The 13,070-nt window shown below is 43.9% G+C and overlaps 1 protein-coding gene across 1 annotated transcript in view; it reads left to right on the top strand.

The window, feature by feature from the left end:
* Positions 1-13,070, top strand: part of SNX33 (sorting nexin 33) — a 173,089-nt gene that overhangs the window by 19,275 nt on the left and 140,744 nt on the right. The window contains exon 2 of the mRNA XM_078685084.1: positions 217-302. The gene's annotated coding sequence lies outside the window, so the exon portion shown is untranslated. The remainder of the gene's footprint in view (positions 1-216; positions 303-13,070) is intronic.

The raw sequence follows: 13,070 nt of genomic DNA, 5'->3' as shown, positions 1-13,070 counted from the left end.
GTTATCCATTGGAAGGATCATGTTTAAAAATGGACATCATTGCATGCTTATGGCATAGGACTCCATGCTTCTAAATGACATGTCAGTGGATTCACACGGTTGTCCTGTTGCATGCTCATCTGTTTATTCGTTTCTTGTTTATGTGTTTTGCAGATATTTCTGTTTAGTCTAATAACTTGAGGGTTTATGACTTTAATCTGTTGTTTTCTGTGGCAGGTGTCGACTACGCGGCCAGTTTTGCGGACAACGTCCTTGAGGGCACTCCCACCCTCAAAGTGTACACATTTTCGGAGCACCTCTGGGTAAGTGTGAGAACAATTGAGAGGCTCTGCCATACTTGGGTAGCACACTCTCTTATCCTGTACCCCACAGGGGATCCTGTGTTCTGATATTATGTTATTGGCATGTGTATAGCGCTCATTCTGCCGTTAGAATGCCGTGCAGCGCTTTTAGCATGAAGACTTCTCATGCACATTTGAGGTTCCTCAGATCTAGGTAAATTTGAGGTTTCTCAGATATAGGTCTGGCTCGGCCTGCATTGAAGGATAAAGGGTCTTGTTCTTGGCGGGGAGAACCCAGGTTCTTGAAACTCACAGGTCCACAATAAGAGTAGGAGGTGATTTCTGGCCCTTGTCACCACTAAAACGTGATACACAAGCTTCATTTTTCACAACAGTACAAGGTACTATGGACAACACTTTTGTTGCTCAAGCAGCCATAGCAACAGCTCCAGAAGTTGGCATCACACCCAATGACTCGGCACCGAACAGGCAACTGAAGTACAGACACAAGCTTCACCTTTACTGCATCATTACGTAAAGAATACCAGTTAGAAATGCTCAGTTCATAATCAAATTCATTTGAAAACTATGGTAGCGACAGTGAATGCTTAAGTTGCATGATGTGGACAGCCGCAGTAAAAACTTTCCTCAAAAATGCAAGACAGGCACAGCAAAGGCGTTGGCTGTGCAAGATGACCTCAGATGCAAAACAAGTTCTGCATTGGCAGCAACAGTAGAGGTTTTCCCTCCCCACCCCCTTCACCGACTTCCTTCCCAACCTGCAACGTAGGCAAAGCCTGGACCGTGGTCTAGTGCAAGCTTTCCTCACAGTGGCCAAGTGGGGTTATTCGCTGCTCAGTGCCACCCGGAGCCGCGTGCTCAAGCACTGGGCTTTTTATTTATCATAACTTACAGAACTCACATTTCTGCCTTCTCTGCCTATCCAGACTAATTTCCAGCCACACTATGTTTATATTATTGTTTTCAAATGGAGATTCATAGCTAATTACAGTGCGACTTAGTGGTCGCAAGGAATTGTGGTGAAACAACCATATTATTTTTATGGTTTAGATCGCGCCTAAACCCCGAAAGTGTAACTAAGCTTTAAAACCGGACCGAGTTGTGGTAGCTCGCATACGACCCAGAGCCTGTGGTGGCCTGAAGAATGTCTCGGTGAAAGTGGGCCTGACCTCAGGCCTGCCAGCACGCGCCTCAAAGTGCAGCAGCGCTCTGTGTGTGAGGCGTGCGTCGCGTGCACAGCACGCATTGCCGGCTGCACCCCTAGGTGGGGAGGACACACCTTAGTCAGGGAGGGGCGACGGACTCCCTGTTGCCGAGACAACACGGAGCAGAGTCACCGGTTAATAAAAGGTAGCCAGCCTCTGCTCCAATTCAAGGCTTACGGTTTCTAGGGAGACCGGCGGCTACCTGGAATGGCTCCGGGAACTGGTGCTCCACAGGACGCCCTCTGCCTGACTTCCTGCCGCCACCCTGCGTTCGCGGATTGGCAGCTTGGCTGGGCGCTGTGCACGCCCCCTCCCTGACGCAACGCCTGCTGCTGTGCAGGTGTACTTTGTGTAGGGAGCATGTGCGTTGTTCACACTTACGGATTTGCTGCCTTGTGCTATGCAAATCGTAAGTGTGAAGTAGTCGATATCCCTCTGTCCTTTGAGCATTATCACATATTGATCAATTGTTAGAGATGGGGTTTAAGGGGACGATTTTTTTTCATGTGAGATTGTTTACGTGTACTGATAAGGGCTAGATAGTGAGGACTGGGCCCTTTTACTTCCTCTGAGGAAAGTTTTTTTTTTACATTTCTGGTGTTTATGGCAAGCGACCCCCTACTTTTGGCCTTATTTTTGCCACAAAGACTGGGCAATGGATAAACTCAGGGCTTTAAGTGGGATGAAAGAACTGGGGGTCTCTCAAAGGGGCGAAGGCCAATGTATTTAAGGGCGTGGCTTGAAACACTTCAGCTAAAAATCTGTGCTTAGTGTGCCGCCCGATTTGTATTTTGCTGTTTCTGTCATTGCATCTAGATATATGATAGAACAAGTAAAATCATACCTACAAGAAGTCAGGACTATTGGCTTCGTCAATGGTTGTTAGTTGCATAAGATAAATAAGCAGCCACTATGGCTTGTATATAATATTGAAAAAGCTTCTACTTAAAGCCTTGGTGACAGCACCACAATGTTGCTGCTCCTGAGTTTCAAAAAAAAGAAGAGCAATCTAGAGAAAAAATGACTCTCTTTAAAGGATTTCCCTTCCCCTACAACGCTCCCCTGGCATGATAGTATGCTGTAACTTCTCCACTAGTGAGAGGTGAGCAGTGTGAGCACACGCACTAGTGAGAACAGAGCAGTGTAAGCATGCGCCATCCATGTGCCTATTATCACTGCAGTCCGGAAAAACACGGACTGCTTGCTTGTGCCAGGGCCTAAAACAAAGCCCGATAGAGACCCGTTTCGAGCCCCCTGTAAAAAACTGCTGGTGCTCAGCACCGCAAGACCCGGCCTACTTAAATCCCTGGATAAACTCCTTTACAAGATAAAAGAGACAGAACTCCTCTCGCAGCCTTAGTATTTCTTACACTTCAAAGACACAAGCCAGTTGATTTAATGGGAGTGCTGAATTTGTGAGGACGGTTCTGTGATAGGGATGCATCTATCCAAGCAGGAATAAGATGCTTCACATACATGCACACGGCACCACAATTCAAGGGCCATGATGAAACAAGTGAACCTAGTGTTGAAAGGCTTATGCACAATTCCAATTGGTGTTATCTACCACTGTTCGTAAAATGTGCTTGTATTTGGTCTCAGTTGCTCAAGGTGACACAGATAAGGTCCAGCTGCACTGCCTTACGTTATCTGGCCCCTATTTGGATAAAGAGAGAATTACGCAAGATCATTAAACCAGGTGAAAAGAGACAGGCACAAAAACAAAATAAAGAAGATGGAAAATAAACAATGAAAACTTTGTAAATTGTATAAAGAGGTTCTATGAATATATATAGGGGACAAGAAGAGGCATCCTGTGGACACATGTTGGGGACAGGAAGTGGAAGTCTAATGAAGATATTGGGTACAGGAAGAAAAGTCTCTTTGAACAGATAGTAGGGGCTGAAAGCAGGTCCTATGAACTTATGACGGAAACTAGATGTTGAGGCTCTTAGAACACACAAAGAGGAAACTAAACAGTGCAATGGAAAATGACACATAGTTGTTAATATTTGAAATCTTCAAAGTTGGAAATGTGTGCTAAAAACAGAACGATTTCTCACTCTCAAAATATGCCTGGAGTTTGCAGATCCGTGTTTTGAATGTTTGAAACAGGAATGTCCCCTGCATGGAGAACTGGTGTACACTCTGACCAAGGGTGCCTGCCTGCATGTGAAACTGGTATACTGACTTTTATTTTGGCCCTGAAGACATGCTAATCTAGCATGTGCACAGAGGCTTATTATGCCTGTCCATGGCAATGTGAGATCGGCCTGGATGGGCACACCAAGGGTGTCCTCACAGAGGCAGTGGACTACTGTCCCCATCCTGGCAGTACCAAGAAAGGCAGTGGTAGGAGAATACTTTGTTTTGTGATTTATAATTTGACAGACCTTGTAAGGGCTCACCTGAGACAGAATATGCACCGTCACTTGCAACAGATTTTGTTTCTTTCCGGGGGCTTCTTTGTGTTGCAGTTTTTTGTTTAATATAGCATGACATTTAAGCATTTACTCGAGCACCAGATTACGTTACACAAGGTCCGATACATTTTTGTTGTTTTTGTTGTGTTGTTGTTTGTCCCCTTTCCACTGTGTTGTTGCGTGTCCCCTCTCACCCTGCATTGTTTTGCTTGCCCCCTTTGTTACTTGTCCCCTTCCACCCTGAATTGTTGATTGTCCACATTAGTGCCTTCCCTCCCCTGTCCCACATTTATTTGCAAGCCCCCTACAACCCTCCCATTGTTGCTTGCAGCCTCCCAAACGCCTGTCATTGCCCCTGACCTCTTGTCAATTCTTGCACCTCCTATCATTACTTCCAACCTTCCCATCCCACGAGAAAAAAAGCATTGATAAATCCAGTAGGCCTCATCTATCTGACCTATTGCCGTTGTCAATGTTTTTACCCATGCTGCACAGCAACGGAGCTCGCATCGTAATAACGCATTTTTATGACAGAGGAAATTGCTTGCATAGACCAGCCCTAATGGCTTTGCCAGTGCTTGTTATTTCTGTCAGTGACAGAATGATCCACTGTTTTCTCTTGTGTAAAGTTCCACTGTCATGTGAAACCCAGAACCTTGGGCTGACATCTTGTGTGCATGTTGAGTGCGTGTGTACAGTGAGCGTGTGATACCGCTTTTGTAGTAGAGCTCTTTGTGTGGGTCAGTCCGAGTACTGAAGTCAGTGGGTTTCAACTTTGTCCTCATCTGCCACGCCAAACCAAGGACTGCTTTACCAGACAATGATTGTGTAGGACATGCATTCTTATGGTTAGAGGGTGGATATTCAGACACTATAGTGTGTTGAAGTGAGATGGGGCTTCCATTAGAATTTCATGAGGACTTTGTTAGCAAGGGCCTGCTGATAAGTTCTTCCTGAGCACTGCTTATAGTATGGGTGAGAAGGGAGAGACTATAGTTTCAAGGTGGGAATGTTTTGAGTCCGAGGCTGCCTTCTTGTCTGCCCCTCAAGAAAGCTGATGAGGTACAGAGAGCTCACACTTCATTGTGCCCCTTCTTTTGCTCCTCCTTTATTGGTGCCAGACCCATTGCTATCTGCTGTGAGAAGCATCATTTTAAACTAAAGCAATGTCTAGAGAGCAGCTTACAAATTACATTTGAAAAGATACCAACCCAAACTGGTTCTCAAGCATGAGACAGTAGTACTGCATCCCTTATCTGGATGATGTGTACAATAGTGGGATCCAAACCACCACACTTAGTTGCAGTTCCATGTTCTTCATGACCAAGGAAGAGATTTCTATGGAAAGTACTTGAAGAACTGCTGTGTGACCAGTGCTGTTTTCTGCCTGACAAACAGGACGGCACATCACCTCAAATGAGCGTGATCTGCTGGAGGAGCTGAAGGTCTCCCTAGTACCTAAATGTCTGGTTGCCTATAGAGGAAAGGAATCTACCTGGCCCTGCAGGAGAGGAGGCTGTCAAGGAGGAGAAGCCCAGTGTGTTCCTGGCTCTAGGACACCTAGAGAATGCAGACTTCTTGAGAGTGCCAAGCCAGGAGTGCCTCGTACTTTGAGTGGGTCTCCCAGTCTCTCTTCGTGTTTTGGCTCAGAATGCTGCAACTGCCTGCGATGCATCCTCGCTCACGGATTGACCTGCTGAGGCCTGCAGCTGCCTTGCCGTAGGAGGTATCTACAAACCGACCACTTGGGAAATGCCAGATGTTGTGGTTTGGGTGCAAGGAGAAGAGGTTTGCACCCCATTTCTTCTATTATGTTTGGCAGAATCGAGTTTCAAGAGCTCATATCTTGGCGTTTATCTGGAAGCGATGTTGAGGTACAGAACGAAGACAGAGACATCTTTCTTCTTTTGACAAAGCATAATCACAGACATGCAAAGATTGTTTTGTTTCCTAAAAAAGGCGCCCCGTGTGAAAACTGCATATATTGCATCAAATCATTTGGTTCTTCCAGTTAAACCAGCACCAAAGTGGAGATTACATTTGTAATGTGGGAAATGGCTGTCTTTGCACTTATGTCTGCTAAATGAGTCCAAAACTGCAGTCTTTCCCTTTGATAGACCTGTTTGCTACGAGCAAATGCCATGTACACATCAAAGTTTCACTCGAGTTCCATCTGAATTAGACAGTGATTTTATATGTGTTATTTCAAAATCATATTTTGGATCTTTTGCTAGACTTCAGTAGATGAGTAGGGAGGTAATTGGACAGGACAACAGACTTTAAAAAATCAGAATGACTAAATGTTTTGTCGTTCAAAGGACAATCTGCAAGCGAGCGATAGCGAGATGGGGTGCAGTTTGCATCAGCCCATGTCACTAGAAAGTGGGAGGACATGTTCCAGCAGAGTACCAGTGCATGAACCTCGAAGTGTGGCGGACAAAGCAGTACTATTCCCCTCTGGCCATATGGAAAGTTTTCACATGGCGGATGACAAGGCATACATTTACCAGTAATTACTGCCTAGATGTGCAGTTGTGGAAGGAGGCCAGTGTAGATCAGGCTGCGATTTACAGTCATTTTCAATCAGAAGAGTCTCATTCCCAACTTTCCAGTGTTTTGTGCTGCTTGCTAATTGAATTCAATGTATGAATGACCCAGTGTGGCAGTAGCAAATGATACTTGCCTGTAATCTTTCATAGATTGACAATTACACCACCCACCTTCCATTATAAGCTTGTCTTTTTTTACCCTTTATGTGCCTGTAAAAATCTGAAGACGGCCTCTTTGGACATGGTTTAGGTCTTTTCACTTCATTGGCTGGATCATAGTGGCATAGCTAAATGTGCCAGGAATTCCAAGCTTCATGACAAAGAAAAATTAAAACATCACATGAATCTTTGTAATATACCAACAACTTAGAACTGTAATTACAGGTAGGTAACTTTCTATTTTTAAGAGTGAGGACTGAAAATGAATTAAGATAAATCTCTCCAAAGAGTTTTGGTCGCCGTGCCAAACCTTAACTTGCAGTCCAGCTGCAATGGATAGTGCTTCGGTTGACTGACTGTCGCTGCAGGGCTGTACAAGTTCACGAGGCTGTGGGAGTCAAATCACCTATCACTGTTGTGATTTTGACTCCAGCTAGCGAAGTTACAGGAAACACTCTTGCAGAGATGGCTAATCGCTGTTGGCTCAGAGTATTGAGAAAAACTCAATTTGCATATAGCCCTAATTTATCTTAATGGTGCATTCCTGAGATAAGAAGGGTAACTTCGACTGCCAGTAGACGAATTTGGGCAGAGGCTGGCATTGCTTAACTAGAGCATTTACGCAATGATACAGCATGCCACTCCTTCCAAACATTCCAGCAGAAATATCTGATGCCTACGGGGCAATTAGTACAGTTTAATGCAATAAACTAGTATTGTTAAAAACATTTTTAGCCACAGAGCACTGAAGCCTCTTACCCGGAACCATGTAGTGCATGACATTATGCTTGACCCTGGTAGGGCCAAGAAGGCCGCAACAGATTACATACTGCTTTGATACAGATGACCAAACTGGACTGTAGCAACTTAAATTCAACATAGGAGCTCGACTTGAACACTGAACTATCAGAGCAGAAATGGGCAAAGTTTTAGCTTGCACCAAAACGATATCAAGAAGTGCCCACCGTACATAAATGACTCCCATCTGTCTAAATGATGTTTCGAAATATCCCAGAAAGTTGAACTCCTAGCCAACACATGCTTCGTCTCAAGGTAATTCTACCATTAACTTCATCGGGGCCACAAAATAAGTAATAACCAACTTAAGTTACACTCTTTCATTGTTCTAACTACTCCTAAAATACCACAGTGGTGATTGTTATTTACTGTGAAAACCTGGTATTCATCCCTATTGCTACACATCCAAAAGAGCGAACCCCAAACTGGAATGAAAGGTAGAGCATAGGTGCAAGGTGTTAGTTCCCAATAAAATGGTAATATAGTATCTGAATCCGTCCAACATTACCATTGTAACTCCAATGTGAGCACAAATGTGAAACAGAGGAAAAAATAAAGTAAAGATGAAAAAACACAATCCACATCCTCATTCTGTGAGTGCACCAAACCTCCTGTTGTAAAATCTCGACCTCATCTCTCAGTGCCGCCCAGCACTCAAAAAAACTCCCCATGTAACTTGTGCTACTCACCCAAAGGAAAATCCAGGTATAAAGTGAAGTGTATATTGTTTACATCTTAATTTTCCTATACAGACAAAAAAATTGCTTTTTAACCCAGTTCCTGCAAAGATCTCAAACATACCATAAATGTTGAATTCATACCATGAAAACTTACTGAATCACTTCACATGGCCGCCAACCCATATATCTGGCCAGTTTCCAACTCCAAGGTTTAGAAAAAATATCTGTAACCAAATATTAGATTCACATCTTCATTACCAGTCATAGCTTCCCCCAATATCTCTATGGCCTAAGTTAGCCAATATTAGTGCTTTTCCTAAACACCCCAATTCTCAACACAATACTATCAGACGCCTCATTACTTCGTAAGTCAGTCAACCTATGTCCTAAACATGGACTGATCCCACAGTTCATTTCCATAATCATGTGCAGTAAATTTAAAGCAGTGACAGTAGGGAATCGTGTATCAAAATACATTATAATATCATTAATCTTTTGCAGGCCCTGATTATATCTAAATCTCTAAGTTAATGACTCATCTTCATGGGTAACCACGTGGATCATCCCTCGGGTGTTCACATACTCTCATAATATATCAATATAGCCTTAAATATGATAACACCTTGTAGAAACAAAACATCTATTCGCCCAGTAATGATGAGGTATACTGGTCAATACACACTTAAACATATAATTTCTTAGTTCAATCGTGCTAGTCAAAATCAATTCACAGAAACGCTGGAAAGCATGTCATGAGCCACGTACATAGAATATCGATTATGATTCACTCTCTAAGCCCAAGTAAAAAACCCCTCCGAGTCCTTGGTATTTATGCTCGATATGCAGGCCGTGATAATGGTACGTATTGGCTTAACATGATCCTATACTGTCCAGTTTACCCGAACAGCCAAAGCTCCAAAGGCATGTTATAACCCATACTAGCCTCTACAGCATCATTGTAACCACTAAAACTTTAGATCAGATACATAAATGTACACGAAAGATGCTGCACATAAACCACCACTTAACATATTTACTGGAGACTCAGACACAGAACCACATTATCCCATTAGGAAGCATCATGCCCCCTCCCCCCCTTGAATTTTGGGCCCTTTCGACTTGTATCCTGCTTCAATTTCTCTACACAACTGTCACCCCATGGACTTAAATGTGTATCTGTTTCCCCGCACTAAACAGTCTACCTAGACGTAAACATCTTCCGAGAGTTTAGAGCAGCTATCAATGTTTGCGGTTCTCTGATAGAGTTGATAATACATCACCTTACACATAAGGAACAGTCATTGAGAATTGCCACCGCATCAGATATCTCCGAGCCCCATGTACTTTTATGAAGCATCATTTTATTAGTATATACTGTGACGGACTACTGACGAAGGCATCTTAGCCGAAACGCGCATAGTGTCAACATACCGCCAGCTTTCTTCATTAATAATAGCTATCCGCATTGTACATTACTTTCAAGTGGTAATACTGTTGGATTAACTTATGTAATATATAAGAAAACAAGAGAAAGTGAATCATTGCATTATAAAATGTGTATTCATTAATATATGTATTGTAAATTTGGACACGATTTTTTTTGCATAAAATTATCAGATATAAATAGATATTTGTTCTTATGTGGCAAATTTTTTATAATTAATAAATAATGTGACATAGTTACTTACCTTTGAACAATCGTAGAAGGAATGGAGAGTGCTATGAAACAAACAATCTCCGCGTGCCACATCCATGCCTCTTGAAATCCCTTTTTAGGTCTCGCCTGGCGACGCAGCACGAAAGCGCTGTGGCCAGCGAGATCTATTGTTGCTGACTTGCCTCAGAAGGGAGATAAGAGATGGGCACGCGCAGAGGCGATTGGAGGTTGTGAAGGCGCCCGTGTACACGCATGTACAGACACGCGGTAAGCACATCTCCTGTCCCCCTTCCGTCCTTGCAAGCCTCTTTTAATTTGACTTTCTTTTTTTTGAATGCGCTCGCGCACTTTACACGTACAGCATGCCCCACTTACCGGCTTTTGTGGGGACTCTGCGCTGCTCCTCCGCTGGTCTGTACATTGGCGCTGCAGATCTGGACGATGCTGTTAAAATCCCGGGACGGGGAGTGCTGCGGGTCCAAGTGCCCGTACATGGTGGCGTTAGTATGTCTGCTTTTTCACGCTGCTGTGAAGGCTTCCCAGGTGCAACCTCCTTCGATCCAATACGGCGATCTGACTTGCCCCGGAACTGCTCCCAAGCCTCTCCACTGCTCCGGCCTGCACTCTAGCTTTTAGTCCGCTATAGTGGGGTCTCTAAACCTGCCCCAGCTGCGTACCCAAACGCCCATACCACGCATGCGCCACACCCAGAGCAAGGCACTCGATCCTTACGTGCTACGTCACAAGGGCTGTTTGCTCACTTAAAGAGCTACAACATCACTGCAGTGATACAAGCACACATGAGGTATGCAAGTTCATTACTGTTGATCCGTTAGCCGAAGGCATGGCCGATTCGATAAATCGACAGTTGTTCAAATGCTTTATGAGGTGACGTTAGTCCCAAAGGGAAATATAGGTACTCCTGACATCTGCACAACTGGCCTTGTTTTTGTGTCTGCTAGTTTATCATTGTGTAGCAAATTATAAAGCAATTTGTAGCACTGTCTCGCTTGTCGGTGAAACCTCTGGATTGTATACACAAAATGCAGAGCTTGGCTCTGCAACATTCTGCCCACCACAGTATTTACTCCCAGTTTCTTGAAAGCCAAAAGCAATCTTTAACAAAAAAAATCATTATTAACATTCTTTTTAGTTCATTATTCATCGTTTACCTTTGTTTCTTCATATAACAGAATGCCAAAGATTTAATTTTCTTAATTATCCATGGATTTTATTCTATTTACCTTCAAAGTAATAAAAGTCTGCCTAAGGACACCGTACAACATGTCTGCCTTTGAGACTCCACACCTGGTCAGTCATTGCTAACCAAAAAACTTAAAGTGAGGCAGAAGGTCATACAATGTGCATGGAGGTTACCTCTCCCACCTGTTTCAGAGACAAGAGTGTGTTCTGCCATTCTGGTGTTATGTATGTATGTTGTGTATAGTTTCATTGAGAGACTTTAAATTTTGCATTTCTTGATATGATGTGGGTAACCCAGTGCTGGAGCCCTTTCCTGATCTAGCAACTCACTGCCCTTGTCAAGATCACTCACTTCGCCTTCAAGCAGTCGAAATTGCATTTTGACAGTCCCTGCACCACCTAAAGTCTGCTCTGCATGCAGCACTTCACAAACAGTAGGCTCTGAAGACTCATTCCCCCATGTCACCCTGGCTGCCCTCAACCTTAATACAATTGTTAACAAGCATTTGCAGTGCAATTGGTCTCACATTTCCGCTAGTTTAAGCTATTGGCATTGTAAACAACAATGCCAATAGCTTAAACTCGCGTAAATGCAAGACCTATTGCATTGCAAATGCTTGTTATACATTGTTTAGAGTAATGACGGTGAAAACAGAGTACCATATTCTAGGCATCTGAAACCAGTACCATCTCAGTATGGTTAGGCTTATCACTCTACAATAATATAAAACAAACGAAGGATTACAAAACAGCCAGGCTATAATCATTAACATTGTGCATCAACTCTGCCACTTTGCTTAGGATATTATTTGTGGGCCCAGAACCCCACAGGAATGCACAACACCTCGTGTTAATAAATAGTCACCATATCATTTTTGGGAAAACACGTAAATATACTCTGTTTAATATAGTAAGTATTTGAAAAGGTGAAAACACTAACCGTCATAAAAGTTTCTATTTATGTCCGGTCCGAGCAGGCTACATTTTCTGATTTGGCTTTCTCTTTGCAAAGGACCTATCCCACAAAGAAAAGTGCAAACGAATCCAAAGTTGTAAGTATCTAAGTGGTCCACAGTAAAATAATAATTGAATACCTAAGACCTTGATATGTCCTAGCACGTACACAGTGAGCAGCATAGTATGCAGCAGTCGCTGGCACACACGACTACTTACGGTTAGCAGTTTCGCCTTTTCAAAGTCCGTCAAATCCCAGTGACAACAGGTCAGTCTTTTCAAACTGCTATTTGGCCTACTGTGCCACCCCAGTTGGGAGCCAGCCATTTGCAAATCAGTCTTAACTCTACTCCTCATGGAAACAGTCCAGCCCAAAGTGCCTGGCCAGGTCCTCCCTGGACTAGAAACAAGCATCCTGGGACTGTTTTCGGGGTATCACCCTCTCATCAGCTAGGCTAGAATGAATCAAGTAGCACAGCGAGCAAAAGACCGACGTCGGGGCAATCCATTGGACATTTAGGGCGAACATTGCAAACACAACAAGATTATGGACGGAAAGCTGAAACTTTTTAACCACTTGCCCCCAGTCAAGAGATATTGGTTTAACACCTTCAGCGCGGCGTGAATTCTCGCTCTGTGCTGAAGGTTCTAATGAGCCAACGGGCTCATGACGGAACGTTTCTGTCATGAGCACAGGCCAACCGACGCTCATGACGGAACCGTTCCGTCATGAGCATCGAAGGGGTTAAACTATCGTTCTTTTGGTCACTATGCAAGAACCTCCTGTGATCGGTACCGGGAGGCTTGTTTCCGATCCATGGAGGACCTAGGAGGAGTTGGGTCAAGACTGATTTGCATATGGCTGGGTCCAAACTGGGGTGGCGTAGTGAGCAAAGACTGACTAGTTTAACCCAGATCTCTTGACTGGGGCTGAATGTTTGATTTATCCATCATTTGTTGGCGCAGAATTTTTTGTCCTAAGTGGTATGGGTATCCCCAGACGCGAGTCCCTTGCTCGCTGTGCCACTAGATTCAAACTAGCGTGGCTGCTAAGAGGTGATGCCCCGAAACTTGTTCCAGGATACTTGTTTCTGGTCCAGGGAGGACCTGGCTTGGCAGTTCAAGCTGGACTGTTCTCAT

This window comes from Lissotriton helveticus, chromosome 3_2, assembly GCF_964261635.1.
Source record: "Lissotriton helveticus chromosome 3_2, aLisHel1.1, whole genome shotgun sequence".
NCBI lineage: Eukaryota > Metazoa > Chordata > Amphibia > Caudata > Salamandridae > Lissotriton > Lissotriton helveticus.
This window is presented reverse-complemented; position numbering and strand designations above follow the sequence as displayed.